General features: G+C 38.8%; 1 protein-coding gene across 1 annotated transcript in view; it reads right to left on the bottom strand.

Moving 5' to 3' along the window:
• Positions 1-20,512, bottom strand: part of GALNTL6 (polypeptide N-acetylgalactosaminyltransferase like 6) — a 1,732,831-nt gene that overhangs the window by 1,711,066 nt on the left and 1,253 nt on the right. The window lies entirely within an intron of this gene.

The raw sequence follows: 20,512 nt of genomic DNA, 5'->3' as shown, positions 1-20,512 counted from the left end.
CTTTCTCTCTCTCTCCTCCTTCTGGAACCCCTGTAATGCGAATGTTGTTGCATTTAATGTTGTCCCAGAGGTCTCTTAGGCTGTCTTCATTTCTTTTCATTCTTCTTTCTTTATTCTGTTCCACAGCAGTGAATTCCACCATTCTGTCTTCCAGGTCACTTACCCGTTCTTCTGCCTCAGTTATTCTGCTATTGATTCCTTCTAATGTAGTTTTCATTTCAGTTACTGTATTGTTCATCTCTGTTTGTTTGTTCTTTAATTCTTCTAGGTCTTTGTTAAACATTTCTTGCATCTTCTCGATCTTTGCCTCCATTCTTTTTCCGAGGTCCTGCACCATCTTCACTATCATTATTCTGAATTCTTTTGGTGGAAGGTTGTCTATCTCCACTTCATTTAGTTGTTTTTCTGGGGTTTTATCTTGTTCCTTCACCTGGTACATAGCCCTCTGCCTTTTCATCCTATCTTTCTGTGAATGTGGTTTTTGTTCCACAGGCTGCAGGACTGTAGTTCTTCTTGCTTCTGCTGTCTGCCCTCTGGTGGATGCGGCTATCTAAGAGGCTTGTAACCTTAATATTTTCATACCAATCAAATCCATATATATTTTGAGTGTTTTCTTAGATTTTGATTCTATTTTAATTGATATTTTCACTCCACAATTGGCATAGATACTGTTACCATAAATTCTACTGGGAGTAATAATTCATGTTATAGAATATAATCAGCTTCTTTTAAATAGGAAAAGAAATCTAATGACTAAATTATAAGAAGGTCTTGTAGTGCTTCCAAATATTATATATCATTTCTGTTCTGCAGTTTAAATGTGGATTCCAAAGCATAATGGAATATGCACAGTATGAAAATAATGTGGATCTGATGATTGCCTTGCCTGCTAAATATGGTCCATTTATAGTCTGTCTTACAATTCAATGCATTTTCTATGGAATTTACTGTGTTATAACTCAGCATTAAGCACTCAGATTTTATCAAGTATCATCATAAAAATCATCCATATGAAAATCATTTTTCATGGTGTATAATACCGTCATTTTCTCCACACAGAAAATGTGTGAAAATGCCAATTTTCCTTTTTACATTCAATCTCTGAAATACTCTGAGAGAGAAACCACCAACAAACAAATATAATCCAATAATTTAAAATCTGCTTGGTAGCTTTAATATTTTGTTATACTATGTTTTGTTTACTTATTTACTTTTAATGGTAGAGGCTTATCAAGGAGGCCAAATATGTGGGACTATATACCTGCATACATTTTTGTTATTCATACTTCTTGGAAAGTTCCAAAGGAATATCCACATCTGGGAAAACTCTCTATAAAGCTGCTGTGATGTAATTCATAGGGGGAGGAGACTCACTGTAAATGGCACCTTTTTGACAACAAATTACTTTTTCTAGTTCAATTAGTCTGGGTTATATAAATGTAAAGATATTTATCAAAGTCAAAAGAAAATGACTTGCAAATGAAAGTTAAATAGTTTAAGTGTAGAATCTTTATTTTTAGCAGGGAAAACTGTTGATGACATAAAATTAAGAACGGAGGGAAACTGGGAGTACAAACACCCTAAGTTAGAAGGTTCTAGAAATAAGTCCATCTGAGCAGACTGCCCTGGGTAACAAAACCACCTGCAACTGCAGTCACTCTGAGCTTCCTGCCCATAAAATCCCCTCTTTTCAATACTGTCTGTAGCCTTGTAGCATTTTGGAGTTCAACATAAATACTGCTTTTTATATATTGGTGTTTTCTAGGGATCCATGTGAAAGCAGAGTCTGAGAAGAAAGAAAGAAAGAAAAGCTACTGTAAGAGTGATTACTGACATCAACACGGAAACCAACAGGTGCTCTTTCCTGTGCGGGGCTTCAGAGGAGAGTAAGATGCTTCTCAGAAACATCAGCCTGGGGAAGGACCTTGAGAAGTGGTTACCACGAGTCCATCTTCCCTCTGCCTGAGATCTGCCAGAGGTGACAGCTCAGGCACAGATGTACAGAACAGAAGTACAGGGGGCAGAGAAGTCACAGTTTCTACAGAAGACTTAGTAACGTAATAGAACCTCTGTTACATTACTAAGTTCATGAAATAATCTGGCTGTGACTGGTACCACAGCTATCCTTGACATTCACCTTCTCCATCTTCTGCCACGCAGGCTAGACTGTCCTTACTCTCAGCCATGAATGTCCGATGTAGGACTCCTGCAGGTGTCTGTACCATATGAGAAACCCCAGAAGAGGTGAAGCTCCACTTGGCATACACTGAAGTGAGAGGCTTAAAAACCATTCCCTTGCAGCCACAGCTGAAATCAGAGGTGCATGAGAGCTTCTGGGGCATTCAATTCATTGGGAATGGCCTTTCCTGGCTGCACATACAACTGACCCAGCTTTTAGGCTAGCTTCGTTACTAGAGTAGTATTGTTTCTTATCAGCATTTTATTCTTAGTGTCTTCTAGTTCTGGGGACTCAGTGGACAGTTAAGAGTTCATGAAAGAACACACAAATGAAGTAACTGATCTTCCCAGATACTCAAACTAGTCCTATCACATCCTGCATCCTTCTTTTCCTGGCCATTCTACTTAAGAAGTACCTTCCTACTCAATCCCCTTCCTTACCTTGTAGTACATTCCCTGCCATGCTGTTTGGATTTGCCATCAAATCTAAATTCCAAGGGTCAGAAAAGAAATAGGAAACAAAATCATATGCACAGAATTGGACCACGTTACCTGTCTGTAAAATAGGCTGTAAGCTCCTTATTATTTTCAGTATGAAATATCAAATACTTTGCCTGGTCAATGAGGTCATTCACAATCTGAGAATAACCTACAGCATCCTCTCAAATCATCTTACTACCCTTCTATGTCCCAACACCACGAAACTAGCAAATCCTTTTCAAAAGCATCATATTTTCACACTTCTCTCCCTTGCTGTTCACTGCCCACAATGTTTTTCTCTCCTTTCTCAGTGTGAAAAACACTACTAAAGAATCTAGGTTAAAAGTTAACTTTCTTTTATTTATATCTTCTTTTATTTCTTTAGGAACAGTCACTCAGGCCACTTGTGACTTTCCTATCATATAAGTCTCCTCTTTTCTGTGATCCTCACATGCCATTTTTTTCACAAGTCTGAGAACTTCCTGAGGCCAGAATACACTTATCCTGATATCCTTAATATTATGCTAACTCATAGGAAAAATCCATCTCCTGATAAAAAGGAAGGAAAGGAGGAAGAGAGTGAGTGAGACAGGGAGGGAGGATGGAAGGGCAGAGAAGATGAAAAATGCCTTAAACTTCCCCCTAAATGCCCAGTGGTCGCAGATGGGATCTGTGGATGTGACTACCTCATTCATACATACTTTTAAGTCTTTCAAACTTTTCTCTCAAGAAGGTCCCACAACACATTCTTCTGGCCTCAGAGGTAAAAAAAAGTCACCCTCTGCATTTCCAAATTCTCTACACAGCGGAAAAGATGGTCAGCATGGGAAACTCCAGCCTCCATTCCGGGACAGGGATTAACGGGACAGCAGGCCGCTTGGAACTAAAGGTCACTGCACACATAGAAGGGTGTCCTGGCCATAATGTTTTTTTAATCTTCTGAGCAATGCGCACCTGTGGACATCTGGTGTAAGAACAGCAAGGATACTTCAGAGGGCCTAGCCTCCTGTCTGTGCGCAATCATCTCTCTCTCTCTCTCTCTCTCTCTCTCTCTCTCACACACACACACACACACACACACACACACACACACACATATACACGGCCCCTGCAGGCATGTCAGCTCTCATTCACTGTCTCGAGAAAGGAAGCTTACAGAGATGGCTGTGTTCTGCCATATGGCTGTTCTGTGACACCTGATTCTGACCTGCTCTTCTTAATTTCCTCTCTGCTCCGATCTCTGACAAGGTCCCTTACCCTAGACTGAGTGCTGAAGTGCTTCTCTTCTGTAGAGCAGGACTTGTGTTATATGCAGGGCACTCAGCTCACTCTGTATCTATTAGGACGGGTCTCAGACTGAAAACTCCTACCATGTATTTTCTGGCTGGATTTCCTGGTTGTGTCCTGAGCTGTCCATCTTGGCTTGCCCACTCTGACTGTACCAGTTTCCTCTCTGAATTAACCCAAGATTCAGGTGCTGACTTGGAGACCTCATCACGACACCCCAACCATCCTAACCATCCAGCCTCAAACCTCTGAAAACCTGACCTTCCTCCTACACCCCTCAGATACAAATGATGACACAGTCTTGTTAACTCTACCTTCTAAATGTTCAGTAACCCTGTGATTCACTGTAACTGCTTTTATTAAAGTCTTAAAAAAAATTTTTTTTTTACCTCACCTGGTACCCAGCACATTGAAAGCTATCAATAATTGTTTGACAAAAGAATTAATTAATAATATTAAAGCCTAGTAATGTACCTTCATGGCTTCATTCCAACCTCTCTTGAATCCATATACCACCTTTTTGCCAGATTTCCCTATTTCAATAAATTAACATCCAAATTCCTTTGCAGGGCATATAGGGTCACTTCCCACTGAGCACTGCTCCTATTTCTTGCTTTATCTTTTGAAGTCCCTGTATGGTTGCAAGCATTCTTTCTTCTTCCAGGAACTGCCACTGAGTGAAATCTCATTAAATTCTTCAAGACTAGGGATTTCCTCAGACAGAACTCTCATAAAAATGTTCTGCAGAAGCACTTTTTGTAACACACTGTCCCAATCCCTCTGTCCCCGAACTAGATGTGAGCTCACTGAAATGAGGATTGCCCGCCTGGTCTAATAACCAGCAGAGTGCCTCGCACAGAGCAAGTTTTCAAGATTTTTAAAACAAACTGTATCCCTATTTCTCATCTTTATGTTTTACCTTTACTTGACTTCTCAGACTGCCCCATCCTAACCTCAGCTTGGTCCACCACCCTGCATGGTTACAACAATCCAGCCTTCTAAGGCTACGTGAGTATACAGTCTCCAGTTTATAAACAGAATCACATCTTTTTGAAACTATGTAAGACAGAACTTTAAAATCCATTTTTTACTCCTTAAGAGAAAGAATAGAATCTCTAAAGTTTGTTGGGGCAGGCCATAGAGGGATAATCTACATTTTCAAATAAATAAAACAGAATACAGTAGCCAGTAGCCTTTTCACAGAAGATGATTCCAGGGGAAAAGGAAGGCACACCTCTTCAGTAGCCTCCAAACTGTGCCACACGCCACACTTAGATATCACCAAGCATGATCAGCCAGTTGGGGAGAGACACTGGCTGACTTGCTCAGGAGGTGTGAGGTCCATGTCAGGTGTGGGAAAGAAAAATAAATGAGACTGCACACCCACTTTCAGGGAGAGCAGTCTTCACAATACTCTTTTGGGGCAGGCAATATTACATTCTCACGGAAAACAAACGACATTCTGAGGCCACAGTTAATAAATGGCAAGGCCATGATGGGAACCAGGTATGTCTGTGCCAACAAACCTGTGTTTTGTAACTCATTTTCCTGCACCTGCAGAAACACACAAGCCAATGACTCTGCTCTAATTCATCCAATAGAAATCTTCTGAAAGAAAACAAGACAGACTCAATTTAATGCACGGGTTATGGGAAATAAATACATTTTGGTCCAAATATACAAAGTGTAGGATTTTGAAAAATAGCTAATAGATTGATTAGCAATGAAATTGCTGAAGAAAGTAAGTGAGATGTATCTTAATTTGAAAAGTACAGCCATTTTCTCTATTTTCTGTGATTTGGGGGAAAATCTATTTTGTTTTGAAAGAAGGAAATTACCAGACATGCAATAGTAGATTCTTTTAGAATTGATACTTCTAGAGAAAAAAGAGGGTAAAAGATGGTTTCCTCAAGGGAGGTTGATGAAGAAAAGGATATGCAAAATGTTTGATTTTTCTGAGTTCACAAAATGAAGAGGGCTTCCCTGGTGGCGCAGTGGTTGAGAATCTGCCTGCTAATGCAGGGAACACGGGTTCGAGCCCTGGTCTGGCAAGATCCCACATGCCGCGGAGCAACTAGGTCCGTGAGCCACAACTACTGAGCCTGCGCGTCTGGAGCCTGTGCTCCGCAACAAGAGAGGCCGCGATAGTGAAGAGGCCCGCGCACCGCGATGAAGAGTGGTCCCCGCTTGCTGCAACTAGAGAAAGCCCTCGCACAGAAACGAAGACCCAACACAGCCAAAAATAAATATAAAAATAAATAAATAAATAAAAAAGATTACTATAAGAATGAAGAACTTCTGCAGGAAAACTGAAAAGCTGATTCTCTTGTGAACCCCCTTTTCTATAAGCAAACCATGAAGCTTTCCAGGAGAACTAAAGATCCAAAAAAGAAAAATAGTGCATGAACCTTCCTTTGGAAGCGTTCCCTTTTCTCCTGCAATCTTTTTTCTTCCTTCTTCTATAATACGCAGGCGTTATCTGTCACCCTTAGTTTCTCCAAGTCTCTTCTCCTCAATGATGTCGGGGAGAGCCTTCTCCCCAGGATTCAGAACAATCTCTCTGAACCTCTTTCCTCTTCCGTATGCATTCTACACACTCATTTAGAATCATCTTCCTAACTCCCTTCAACACTTCAGATGATACTCCGGGCTCCTACAACTTCTCCCACCTCAACCAGTAACTTTTCTTCAACTAGATGCAAACCCAGTGGTGTGCTTAAAGGCTGTTAATTCACAAACAGAAGTGGAATGGGGAAAAAAAAAAGGAGGGTGGTAGATTTTTTCTTTACTGTTATTAACCAGTAGTTGAAGGAAGCAGAGATCTAGGATTAAACGGACACATATGCATATTCTAGTCTTTCCTGCTGTCCAGGAACTTGTTCAATCAATTAGCCTGAATTTCCTTTCCATCTTAATACTTCCAACACCACTGTTTCCTTTTCTTCTGCCTCCAAATATACTCAGATATTCAAATCCAAAAAAAAATATTTTTAATAACTTGCAATCATTTCAAGTTATTTTCTCCATTTTTAATCCTTTGCTACTAAACTTTCCAGAACGTCCGTTGTCACTTATGCCTAAAAATCCTTTATTTTTTTTAATTTTTCTTTTTTATCATTGTATCGATAATACAAAGTTCAAAAAGCCAAACAGTTCTACGTGGCATCAAAAAAATGTTCAGTTCCTTACCCCACCCTCTCCACCTGCAAAGTTCACCATCCAGAGTCAACCTCTGGGCATTCTCAAGATGTTTCTCCTGTTATTTAATTCTTACTGCTACATAATAACTGCTACTTAGTTTTCTAATATTAGACAGTATAGAATACCTTCCAAAATACAAAAGAGAGAAATTTCGGTCTCTTCTATCATTGTCCCCTTTTCCCCAAAACACAGGAGTCCTCTGCTCTACAACCCTAATGTTAGTTTAAAATTTATGGTTAAATCCATTTTCAGGATTTGCAGCATTTTATTAATAAAAGTTGTTCAATGCTGACCGATACTGTATGATTATATTTTCCTTCTTGTCCATCATGGTTTTTTGAAGTTACTAATTCCTGCATCTTTTAACTTAGTTATTTAACCTAATTACCCATCAATTATTACTGTAAGAACATGAACATCTTGCTACAGGACTCTCCTAATATGCCACGTATGGGAGGTACCTGATCCATTCCTTGTTTCCTCCTTAGAGCAATCTCCTGAGGAGCCCTTAACCTTCTTACTCTAACTGTATGAGCTGCTCTGTATTTTTCTGTTTACGTCTCTGTTTTTTCCAGTAAGCTGACAATTTCTCTAGATAAGGACTGTACCTCGTTTAGCATTTTCTTCCAAGCCCTAGAGAAATGCCTGGATGTAGTAAATATTTTAACTAAATGGATTGGTACAAATCATATCATTTTCCAAGCCCCAGCTGACACTTGTACTCTTCTCTTGAATTATGATCTTTTCTCATTTTCCTATTAAATTCTCACAACTCTTTGAGGTACCTACATCACATTTTTTGCCTTGTACAAACTTACTTTTGAATACACATAATTCCCTAGTTAGCAAACATGACTTTTTGTTTGTTTCGCATAAAATCTTACACCTAATGATCACACAATGAGTTGATTTCAAAGAAGTAACAGGAAAGGATAAATAAGATATTTCTTTTTTTCTTTTTTTTTGCTACCAAATTTCACCATTTATTTGGGGAATTTGGTGGGGATCAATGTAAAATTTTTAAGATTGACTGGCAGTGGCCCTATGCAATTGCCTGCACAGTTATCAGACATTAATAAGTCCAGTGTGTAAACTCAAAGAAAGTCAGTATAACCAAATGTGTCTGTCAAATATTTTTCATTTAAAATGTTCTTTCTCCAAATAAATTTTTATCACAACACAGAGATAATCACAAGAAGCTTAATACCCATCCTGGAAAAACAGATGCTATAAAAAGCAAGACCAGGGGAGTAGAGCATTTTTGTGAAATAAGACATCTAGCAAAGAACATTCCATGTGATCTAATTGTCAGGAGATTATGAGATATAAGATTTCTAGAGTACTCTGGCAAAGGATTAATCACTGAGGACAAGAAAAAAGGAACTAACAAATTCTCCCAGTTTCAAAAAGCACTACTTATTTCTTAACTGTTAATTAACGCAAGAATGAAAAACAGATGAATTGAAACTTGATTAGGATTTTATGTTCTAAGCCTGAAATTCTCCAGTTGAAAATGTTAGGACTTCTCTCTGAGCCTTATAATATTTAAAAACTTTCTTCCTCCACACGCAGACAATGTATCTCTGAGAATTCTCTGAGGCACGTCACGCCTGAAACAATCAGTGAAAACGTACAAAACTTCAGTATATGTTCACTATCCTCTAAAACAGACCTGCATTTGAGTTGAAAATAATAAGCTTCTTGGGAAAATGTATTTTCTCTCACTGACAGAGGGTTCAAACTGAGAGAAGGCCGTTAGGAGGCTCCAGGACAGAGCAGTGGAGAGGCTACAGGTGTAGACACTGGATCCCCACCGAGATGGTCTTGTCCCAGATTCACAGCCATCTATGTGAGCCACAAACCTCCCTGCACACATGTTCCGTATCCTATAAAATGAGGAGGACATCCAGTGGGGCGAGATGGGCCCACATGTAGTGAGGACCCTTTCAGGACTTGGCTGTGCTGTGGGTGAAGGGATCAGGCAGACAACTGGACCTCAGCCGGGTGGGTCAGACCCAAGGTATAGGCTGTTTATTCAGAGATAAACCTTTCAGAGGTGTTCATGATCAAGATGCACCCCACTGTACTCTTTGGTTTGCTTTTTGTTTGTTTTAAAGACAAAATAGTAAATTCTTATACAACCACGTAGAGGCCTCTGAGAAATGCATAATGAATACCTGAATGTATCACATCAGCTTAAGAACTACTGAGACCAGATTCTCTCCTCATCTCAGGACCAACAAGACAACAGCAAAGACATACTTATTGTGAATGAAAAAGGTCACCTGCCATATCAGTAAACAAAGGCTGTTGCAGCCATCAAGCCACTGCAGCTGCCCCAAACGGTGAGCCCTGAGGGGACTCAGGATGGAAACAGGATGCCTGCCATCAAGGCCTCAGCCACTGCAGTCCCCCAATGATGCACCCTGAGGAGACTCAGGATGGGAAAGCACAGGACACAGGCCCCAGAGAGCTGAGGTGCACATCAAAGGAATGATTTCAGTCAGCCCAGACTCTTGCATCTTCCCATACATAGAAAACTGCTAAATTCCTTAACTTCAGATAGCTGGCTTTCTTTAATTAACAGTCATCTTTTGATGTTCCAACTACCTGGTCTTTTTTGCAAAACCCCTATAGATCCTGGCTCCTCGCTTACCTCCTGGGAGCAGCCCCTCAGAGCTGTCTGAGATGCTGCATCCCAGGCTTAAGTCCTCAGTTTTGTCTGTCAGATAAACCATACTTCTCAACTGTTAGGTTGTGCGTTTTTTTCAGTCGGTACTATTTTCTTAACACTAGTGGGTCCATCATGGGGAAATGTGTTTCTTGCATGCTCTGTTGGTAGGTTAAAAAAAAAAAACCTAATACATTCTCCCTAAAAACAGATTACAGAGCTCAGGGTCCCAGATGAGTATTATAAAAACATGTTTAATCCATAAAAAACTGAAATATCATACATCAGCAATATTATTATTTGGTTCTATTTTATAGCTTATTTTTCAATTACCTTATATTTTATATAAAATATTAAATGACTAATAAACCATAATTCAGCAATTTTATATGAAAAAGTATGTGCCAAAATTCAAATAAAATACAATTGTTATTGCTTTCTTTAATGGCTAAAATTTATATACTATAATTACATTTTATTTCCATATTTACGTTTTTCTCATAAAAGTGATTTTAAGAGACACACACAGATACATGAAATGCAGCAAAAGACACTAATTAGAAGTCAGAAATTTTTAGTTAAAATGTCCTTTGACTTTGTGCATGTTTTTCCCTCATCCTGCTTTATTCCTTCCCCCTCTTACCTTTAACTTCTATTCACCCTTCAGCTTGCAGTCAAGGTTTGGTAGCTCACCTTGTCCTGGGCACCACACACATTTCTTTTTTTTTAAATTTTTATTTTATATTGGACTATAATTGATTTACAATGTTGTGTTAGTTTCAGGTGTACAGCAAAGTGATTTAGTTATACATGTACATGTATCTATTCTCTTTCAAATTCTTTTCGCATTTAGGTTATTACAGAATATTGAGCAGAGTTCCCTGTGGTATACAGTTGGTCCTTGTTGGTTATCTATTTTAAATATAGTAGCGTGTATAAGTAAATCCCAAGCTCCCAATCTATCCCTCCCCGCACCTTTCCCCTTTACCACACACATTTCTAAACCAGAAACCAAAACTCTCTCTACCACCTTCTCAGTAAAACACATGAAGAAAATATTAAAAAACAAAACTCACAACATAATGAAAAGCTAAAATTCTAATAAGATATCCTTTCAGAATTTGGAAGGAGTTTCCAGCAATTATAAATATAAACACAGTGGGGCTGAGTTGGAAACTGAGAAATATATTGGGATCTCCCTCATGGCTGTACAGTTTTTAAGTCATACAACAAAGGCAGCCTGCTTGGTCATTCAAACAGAAAAGTGGCAGCCTCTTCTCTCTCAGGATGGGGACGCTGAAGGAGACAGATGCCTTGTTGCTTCAGCCCTCTTTTTAGTCACCGCTGCACAAAGAGATATACACTGTAATAGCATATCTTTCTAATAAACACCATCCTTTTTGACAGGAACAAGAAGAACTCTGCTAGCAGAGCAGGCTAGGAATTTTAGTTCTGAAGATGCTCCATGAGTTCAAAGTGACAAACAGCCACCTCAAAACCATGAAAATCTTAGTGATAACTTAATACAGTATTTTCAAGACCTGTATATTGAGAAGAGCAAACCACTGGGAAGGGGAATTCAAGACCTAAAAAAAGAAAAAGAGAGAGATGTCTTTCACATATTGAAAGACAGTATTTTAAAGGTATGTACTCTTCAGATGTCTCTGTAGTTTCCATGCCAATTCCTATCATATTTCCAACTGAATGTTCCACAGACACTGACCAGCTGATTCTACCATTTACATGGAAATCCAAAGGACTGAGATTGGCTAATACAATTTAGAAAATAAAGAACAAATAGAGTACTTTAACCAACTGAAAACATTCAACATCCATTTATGATAAAAAACTCTCCAGCAAGTGGCCATAGAGGGAACATACCTCAACATAATAAAGGCCGCACATGACAAACCCACAGCTAACATCATACACAACAGTGAAAAACTGAAAACATTTCCAATAAGATCAGGAACAAGACAAGGATGTCCACTCTCACCATTATAATTCAACATGGTTTTGGAAGTCCTAGCCATGGCACTTAGAGAAGAGAAAGAAATAAAAGGAATCCTAATTGGAAAAGAAAAAGTAAAACGGTCACTGTTTGCAAATGACATGATGCTATAAATAGAAAATCCTAAAGACAGTACCAGAAAACTACTAGAGCTCATCAATGAATTCAGTAAAGTTGCAGGATACAAAATTAATACCCGGAAATCTGTTGCACTTCTATACATTAACAATGAAATATCAGAACAAGAAATTAAGGAAACAATCCCATTTACCATCACATCAAAAAGAATAAAATACCTAGGAATAAACCTACCTAAGGGGGCAAAAGACCTGTACTCCGAAAACTATGACTCTGATGAAAGAAACTGAAGACGACACAATCAGATGTAAAGATATACCATGTTCTTGGATTAGAAGAATCAATACTGTTAAAATGATTTCAAGACTTACTTTAAAGCTACAATAATCCAGACAGCATGCTAATGACATAATGTGTAGACATTTACACCGAAATAATAGAGCAGGGTCCAGAAACAGATGCACGCATATGCGTGGTCGATTTTCAACAAAATCAAGGCAATTTAATAGGAAAAAGATAATTTTTTCCGACAGTGCTGAAATACCTGGATATTCAGTCTAGGGTGGCCTGCAGTTTTTCTCACCATTGGATTGCCCTTAGACATCCTGGCAGCAATGCCATGGAAATGGAGCTTTGCCCTCTCAGTGTGTTCTGTTGGGAGGTACCAATACCCTTACTTCTTGCCACCTTGATCAGTTGGTGTAACTGCTCTCTGCCTGAGATCCTCCACTGTAAAGTTACATAGGTTTGCCTTTAACAAGTCCCTTGTGGGGAGATACCTGGAGACTATGCAATTATTTTATTTTTCATCACACTTTTTCCAGGTAATCTTAGCAGCCATCAATCAACCTTGTCTATGACATGTATTACAGAACTGTTTGCCTCATGTTGATTTTCTAGTACCCTCATTACTTCTACCTTCAATTATTAGAATTCTACTGTAGGGAAGAGTTGTTCTTTCTTCCCCATTTAGTTATTTATTAGTTCACTTATGTAAACATGAACTAACTGATATTTATCCTATTTTATAGGTAATAGGTGAATATTATCATTATTCATGTTTTGTTCACATTATTCTGGCTTTGGTCATTGAGAACTCTTTCAGGTGCCTCCTGTGTGTCCCTTTAACCTGTCACCATCATTTCTAAGCACTTCTTTGCCTGCTGGCACCCTAAGCTATTCCAGTTTCACCTCTGACTTTCTCTGCCCCATCACTGCATTTAAGAATTTCCTTAAGGAGCTCTGGCATGTCTAATTGGATAATGGTGTTTAGAAATCCAACCTGGGTCCTAGATTTACCTGTTGCTTCTGGGTGCTATTGCTTTTAGTCTCAGCAGATAAAGTAGGAAATCAGTGTATGTACTAACACACACGTGTATACATATTTTATCTCTGTATCTGTGTGATACTTTTTTTTATTAGAAACTAACAAAAACCCTTACATTCATAGCAATACCTCCAATCCCAATCCAACACTAGGGTTTGTTCTAATCTTCCCTCTTTCCACTTGTTCCCTGGCAGTGAGAAAACTGGCTGCCATTATCCACTATACATGTTTCTTATTAGTTTAACACTAGTGTGCACATAAATTGGATTCAGAAGTCACTACAGTATGTATTTGTTTATGGTTCATTTCTCCTTGACTTTACAATATATAGTCAAAACACTGTTTCCCAACATCACTTAAGTTAGTTCTTTCCTTCTCCAACCTCTTGAGTGTAGTTACATTATTCATCTAGAAGATAGATTTACGTGCTACTGACTACATTCCACTTGGGGCTTCTTCCATAACTGTTTGATTTTCATTAACTATTTCCTTAGGATATATGACACAATGCCATGGTTCTAACAGTCAGAGAAATGAAAAAAGCTAAACTCCAAGTAGTGTCTCCCCTCTCATACCAATTACCTCATTCATATTTCCCCATGACTTCTACCCCACTCCCATCAACTTTCTGTAGGCAAGAAATCTTATAAGTTTCTGATATTGTTTTATTTTGTACAATGTCTCTCAGCAATGAATTGCAGTTTTCAGTGTGCAGATCTTGTGTTTCTTGTGTCAAATTTATTTCTAAATATTTACACACTATTGTAAATGAACAATTAAAATATTCTTTTTGGATTTTTAGTATATGATAGAGAGAAATACAATTGACTCTCTGTATATCACACTGTATCTTTTAGAAATATACTACCTTGCTAAAATCAAGTCCTTTTCCCTTTTTTTGCTTCATTGCACTAAGATTTCTAGTAAAATCACTGAATCAAAATGGTCCACATGTATACCTTTGTTTTGTAGCAACTCTGGATTTTGTTTTGTTCTTCTAAATGCTGTTGGTTTTAGTAAGCAATAACCTTGCCTGAATTTCAAATGTGAAATATCTTACTCCACAATGTACAACCCCTGATATCTCTACTCTGTTTCATATTGATTTGTTTAAGCCCAGCACCCCTAGCTGCTTCCCCTGTGTCTTCACAGTTTAGCAGGCAGTGATTTGAGCGGTTGTTATGCTAAGGTTTTATGCCAATGAGGCTTCTACCCTTTGCCTTCTCAGTAGATTGTGGATTGAGGGTCACATTGAATGGTTCAGCAAGTTTACAAATTTCTCCAGGTTTCAAATTTTCTCTAGGTTATCTGGGATGTCCAACAGGCACTGGTTAGTAGTCAGCAGGGATGCATATAAGGTTTGTAAACTCAGTCTATCTATGGCCCTCTCACTCCCCAAATAACTTTTTAGCTGCTCTATCAGCCACACTGAAGTGACTCTATCCTTTCCAGCCAGAAAGAGGGCAGGTGTCTGTAGCCTGAGCTGGGAGTGAGGGTGAGGTAGCAAGATGGGACAGCATCCAAGCAAGAAAGCCACAAACTTTCCACTAGCAGTTTTCATGTATATGCACTTCTCAACTTCTCATTGCCTTTGGTTGATTTCTAGTGCACTGAAATTTTAAAAAATAATTTTGTCCAGTTGCATACTTGTTTTGAGGAATTTGCTTGACTTTCCCACACTTCCATTACCAGGACTTCAAAACATTTTTAATAAAATATAGAAAAAAATATTCATGAATCCAAGATAGGTAAAGATTAAATAGAAAAAAGCACTGAAAAAATATATATGAAATATATATATGAAACATAAATGAAAAAATAATAAATTTGACTACTTTAAATTTAAGAATTTTTGTTCATTAATAGATATCACTAAGAGAATGAAAAGGAGAGAATATGTGCAACATATTCAACCAAGAACTTACTCAAATATAGTTCTGTCTTGTATGGCACCAGAAGGAAGGGAACAGTTGTAACATCACAGGCCCATCAGCATGTCCCTGAAGGACACAGAAGAAGGAAATCCTCTCTGTGTGCAGCACTTTGAGAATCACACCTGGATGGTAAGTTTTGCCTTTAAGGTGAAATGGCTAGAGGTCCCAATCTACACTGATTCACTGTCTTGATCGTAATTGTATTAGTCAGGGTTCCCCAGAGAAACAGGAGAGAGAGAGAGAGAGAGAGAGAGAGAGAGAGAGAGGAGATATTAATTGATTTTAAGGAATTGGTTCATGCAATTATGGAGCAGACACGTCCAAAATCTGCAGGGTGGATGTACAGGAAGAATCAATTTTGCAGTTCAATTGGAAAGGCTGTCTGCTGTCAGAATTCCTTCTTATTTGCGAGGAGTCAGTCTTTGTTCTATTAAGGCCTTCAACTGATTGAGTGAGACCCACCCACATTATGGAGGGTAATCCACTTTACTCAAAGTCCACTGATTTTATCTCATCAAAAGAACTCCCTCCCAGACACTGGGTGCTGTGGCCCAGCCAACCTAACACATAAAATTAACCATCAAAGTGAGAGACAAATAAGTGACAACTGAAAATATGGTCACTGACATAAGTACACCTTAAACTTACAGAGTGCTGTATGTCAATTATATCGCAATAAAAGCAAACGGGGGAAAAAAAAAAACAAGAAAATCTGGTAACAAGTAGATTTGAGGAAGAGATGTTGATAGACGTTTAAGAACATGTACCAAAGTATTTGTGTCCCTATGAACACCCAAAACAACAACACTGCAGAGAAGACTCTCCGTAATCTTGTGCATAAGATGGGCCCTAATAGGGCAACATAAGCAAAGAGCAGTCACTGGTGACAAGTTTATCAAATTTAAGCTCTTCATAACAGAACAGGCAACAGTTGATCCTCACTGGAATAAACACCTTCTGTAGATAGGCATCTTCCTTCCTGCCCATCCTGTATCTAAAGAATGCTTTGTTTATCAATGTTGTTTTCTAAACAGCATCATTTCTGACCAAGGAACTCATTTCATAATGAAGGAATATGACAATGGACTCATGCTCACTAATTCCTAATCTTATTAATGTCCCCTTACCCCAGATGAGGGGCATAAGCATGGAAGAGCCCACTGAAGTCCAGTCATGGTGCCAGCTGGGTGACAACACTTTGAGACCAAGTAGGTCTTCGTCAGCACAAGGGTGAGCTACATGTTGAAGGCAGAAGGTTGGCACACCCTCTTAAATACTGAATTCAATGGGAAAAGTGGCAAGTTTGGGATCTGACTTTTTAAAAAATGTTATTGGAGGCTAGTTGCTTTACAATGTTGTGTTAGTTTCTGCTGTACAGCAAAGTGAATCAGCCATACATATACATCTATCCCCTCTTTTTTGGATTTCCTTCCCATTTAGGTCACTGCAGAGCACTGGGTAGAGTTCCCTGTGCTATACAGCAGGTTCTCATTAGTTACCTATTTTATACATGGTAGTGTGTATATGTCAGTCCCAATCTCCCAATTCATCCCACCCCCGCTTTCCCCCTAGGTATCCATACGTTTGTTGTCTGTATCTGTGTCTCTATTTCTGCTTTGTAAATAAGATCGTCTATACCAATTTGTTCAGATTCCACATGTATGCGTTAATATACGATACTTGTTTTTCTCTTTCTGACTTAATTCACTCTGTATGACAGTCTCTAGGTCTATCCATGTCTCTACAAATGACCCAGTTTCATTCCTTTTTATGGCTGACTAACAGTCTATTGTATATATGTACCACACCTTCTTTATCCATTCCTCTGTTGATGGATATTTAGGTTGTTTCCAAGAACTGGATGGGGTTCTTTGCCTGTTATTGAATCATCTTCCATCTTACCGCCTTCCATGCGCTCCATATTTCATAAGAGAAGCTGGGAATCCGGTCACCAGTGTGCTTTTCCCCAGAAGGTCTCTGGTCAGAGTCTGATACTGAGAGGTAGCCACGTGAGATCTGGAAGGCAGTGACTTCAGGAGAGAAGCCACTGTCATGGAAGCAGGTGCACACTGATGTGAGAGCAGATGCGGGAGCTCTGGGGCTCTCCAGATGGCTCTAGAGCACACCTGCTTCCATGCTTCTGACCGAGACCACTGGTGTCTGTTCCATCAGTACCTGCAAAGGCCGTGCAAACCTCTCCTTTCCTATGCTAAGGTCCTTATCCCTCTAACAAATAGCGTGACTGTGGCTTTTCTCTTTTAGGTGCCTCAACGACCTATACAGTTACACAACTATCCTGTACTTTTCTTTGAATGACTGAATTGGAGGCATCTCTGAGGATGAGGAGAACAGTGGAAGGAGGTGACAGATCTGCTCCTCACTGGAAACCCAAGAGTTTATCTAGAGTCCTCTAAAGACTTCTGGTCAAAACCTCGAATGCTTTCTAAATGACACACTCTAATAATTTTCTTGAAAAGTTTAGGCTTTTATATCAGTTACAGAGGTTTAAGAAAGAACAATTTTAACTTTTTTAAAGCTTCAATGGAGCTGATCTTAAACTATCTCAGGTGTATGACTTCATGTGCAACCACTGCCTTTTTCGTCAAACGGAGACGTTTGTTTCCGCCACACAGGCTCGTCAGTGGCTCTCACTGAGGGCTGACTTTACCTCCCCGGGGGATATTTGGCACTACCTGCAGACAGCTCTGATGGTCACAAATGGGGGTGAGAGGGTAGTGCTGTTTGCATAGAGATGGTAGAGGACAGAGGGGCTGCTAAACGTCACACCATGCAAAGGACAGCCCCCAGAACAAGAATTATCCTGTCCAAAATCACAACCTAGATGCTTACAAGGGTGATGTAATTATTCCGAATTTAGGGATAGTTAAACCGTGGCTCTGAGAAGTTAATTTATGATCTCCAGTTACACAACTACTAAATAAAATAGTCAAACTCTTGTTCTTTTCACTACATGTATGATTTCTAAGCCTACTATTAAGCACGGTTGTTTTTACCAACTGCTAAGTGAGAAAACTTTAGAAATGCCAGACTTCACATTGTATTTAAGTGCACAGGATATGAAACAACTTGCAACATGTGAAAACTGCAAGCATTCTCACCCATAAAAAAACGTTTTCTCCCCAGCTGTACAGATTAATTTTCTTTTTCAAACCTATTTTTCTGAGCAAAATTATCTGGTATACAATGTAGAAATACTCTGTATAAGTAAATAAATGTATTTTACAGCACAAGTTTATCTATGGAAACTAAATTTTTATACCATTCCCATAGGTCCTACAAATAAATGGCAGTCGCTTTGTGATAATCACTCTAAAACACTAACAGATCTATATATACTTTCTGGATACCCCTATATATCCCTGTTATGGGCTGAATTGTCTCCCCAAATTTCATATGTTGAAGTCTTAATCCTTAGTACCTCAGAATGTGATTGTATATAAAGATACATTCTTTAAAGAGGTAATCAACTTCTAATGAGGTAACTAGGGTGGACTCTCAATCTGATATGACTGGTGTCATTGTAAGAAAAGGAGATTCGGACACAGAGACACAGAAGGATGACCGCATGAAGAAGCAGAGAGAACACAGCCGTCCACAAAAGGAGAGCAGCCTCAGGAGAAACCAACCCTGCCCACACCTCCATCTAGGACTTCCAGCCGCCAGAATGGTGAGAAACAAATTTCTGTTTAGTCACCTGGTCTGTAACGTTTGTTACGGTAACCCCAGCAAACAAACCCACTCCCCACAATAGAGCACAGCTGCACGCACACCTCGGATGCAGGATGTGACCAGTGTCACATTCCTAAAGCTCCTACACTATCTTCCTTACACTGACTGCCACGGAACCCTTGCCTCCCCTTCACCACGCTGTCTCCTGTCATCAGATATCTCTAAAATGTGAGTGAACAATGGCAAAGCCAGTCACCATGGCTTGGTTTGCTAGAGCAGATTTTCAGATATGTTTCTGTGGTAGTTGATCCTTAGGCTTAAGAGTAATAGACATTTAAGTGAAGATGGAGAGAATAATTTTTCCTAACAATTAGCAGTAATGAGTATAAAAACCTCAAAGAAAGCGAACTCTGTGACTCAGGATAGGCTCTCAGATTAATACTCCACTCTCTGTAAAAAATGATTGCTGATATTTGTTCTCTTACATAGATATATAGATATAGATAGATAGATATAGACAGATACAGATAGACATAAATATATATATATATATATATATATATATATACACACACACACACACACACACACACACAAAATCAGTATCTTTGTCTTTTAAGACTTATTAAAAGAGTGGAATGGACTTTTGGTTTATTGCAGAGAAAGGGTATCTTCTGGGCTATTAGAGAGAAAGGGCATCTTCTTGGTTTACATAGATGTTTTCTGAAAATGATAATTGGAATATAATTTTCTCGAATTTGTAAGAGAATTTTGTGCCTAGTATTTATCATATCTAATGTTTTTTAAATAAACAAATTAAAAAGGAGACTAGACAATGTAACTTCTAGTCACATCCAATGTATAAGATGTTACTTTAACTCCTTCATTTTAAATGACTATTAAATATTGGTCACATACTTTTCCCAATATATTTTAGATTAGAGCTTACATGCTTCCTATACCGATAAAACAGCTTCCTGGCTTTGTGTAACATACCAGCTCATGACTGTAAAATGAGGCAAATGGTTGCTGAACCAAAATTAGAAAGCTATCAAATGTACTTTAGAATAATATGACAAACCATCGCTCAACCTGGGATTCACTAAAATTTGGAATAAGAAGAAATTAATACTAGATAAAGTTCATAACATATCTAAAACTTGCCTAATTTTACTCAGAAGCTTGTGTCCAAAGCCGTCTATGAAATCCACCCCCCCAAATTACCTAAGGTTTCCACAACTTCTTGTTAAATTAAACCGTCATTTAATGTGCATATTCAGTATCCCCCAACAATTCTTCCTCCCTCTAAGAAGGTAATTCCATGGAAATTACATGACGCCTAACACTTAACCACTCTCCTGCATTCTTTAACATTTTTATTTCCTTCTCCTAAGAATGTTCAGGTCTCCCCAGTGCAAACACTTTAACCCGTCCAAGCTAGATTTAAAATTTATCCCTTCCATACGCACCTCCATTTTCACAATTTCAGTCATCGCTTGCCTGCTATGCCATCTACTTCTGTAACTTCTCTATCTCCTCTCAAATTTCTGCTCTTAATTTTCAACTGATGCCATAAAACATTTAAGGCCAAGTTTTCTCTCATAGGTCAAACACAATCTAACACTAAGTCTGATGCACCAGAAGTATCAGAAATG

The sequence above is a fragment of the Balaenoptera ricei genome, chromosome 6, assembly GCF_028023285.1.
Source record: "Balaenoptera ricei isolate mBalRic1 chromosome 6, mBalRic1.hap2, whole genome shotgun sequence".
NCBI classification, from domain to species: Eukaryota; Metazoa; Chordata; class Mammalia; order Artiodactyla; family Balaenopteridae; genus Balaenoptera; species Balaenoptera ricei.
This window is presented reverse-complemented; position numbering and strand designations above follow the sequence as displayed.